Source organism: Buceros rhinoceros, unplaced genomic scaffold, assembly GCF_000710305.1.
Source record: "Buceros rhinoceros silvestris isolate BGI_N320 unplaced genomic scaffold, ASM71030v1 scaffold13441, whole genome shotgun sequence".
Lineage (NCBI taxonomy): Eukaryota > Metazoa > Chordata > Aves > Bucerotiformes > Bucerotidae > Buceros > Buceros rhinoceros.
The window spans coordinates 65507-65767 of NW_010396119.1; the positions used below are offsets into that span (position 1 = coordinate 65507).

General features: G+C 68.6%; 1 protein-coding gene across 1 annotated transcript in view; it reads right to left on the bottom strand.

The window, feature by feature from the left end:
• The window catches only part of LOC104501917 (guanine nucleotide-binding protein G(i) subunit alpha-1), a 33958-nt gene that overhangs the window by 33297 nt on the left and 400 nt on the right, over positions 1 to 261 (bottom strand). The gene's annotated exons all lie outside the window — the stretch shown is intronic.

The window sequence follows — 261 nt, forward strand, 5'->3', positions numbered from 1 at the left end:
CCAGACCGCCCCTGCCGGTAACCCCGAGACAAGCCGAGGCCCCACCTGCGTTAACGGCTGCGGTAACGGGCCTCCCCTTACTCCGAAAACTTGAGGGGCCACCAGCACACACCCCACTACGGCAGCGCGCCGTTCCCTCTGCCACGTTATTCGAGGACAGCATCCCACCGCCCAGCCGCCCCCACGCCGAGCAGAGGGGCCCTCTCTCCGCAGCCATCCTCGGGTGCCACATTAGCAGCGAGCGAGCTCGGCGGGCACCTG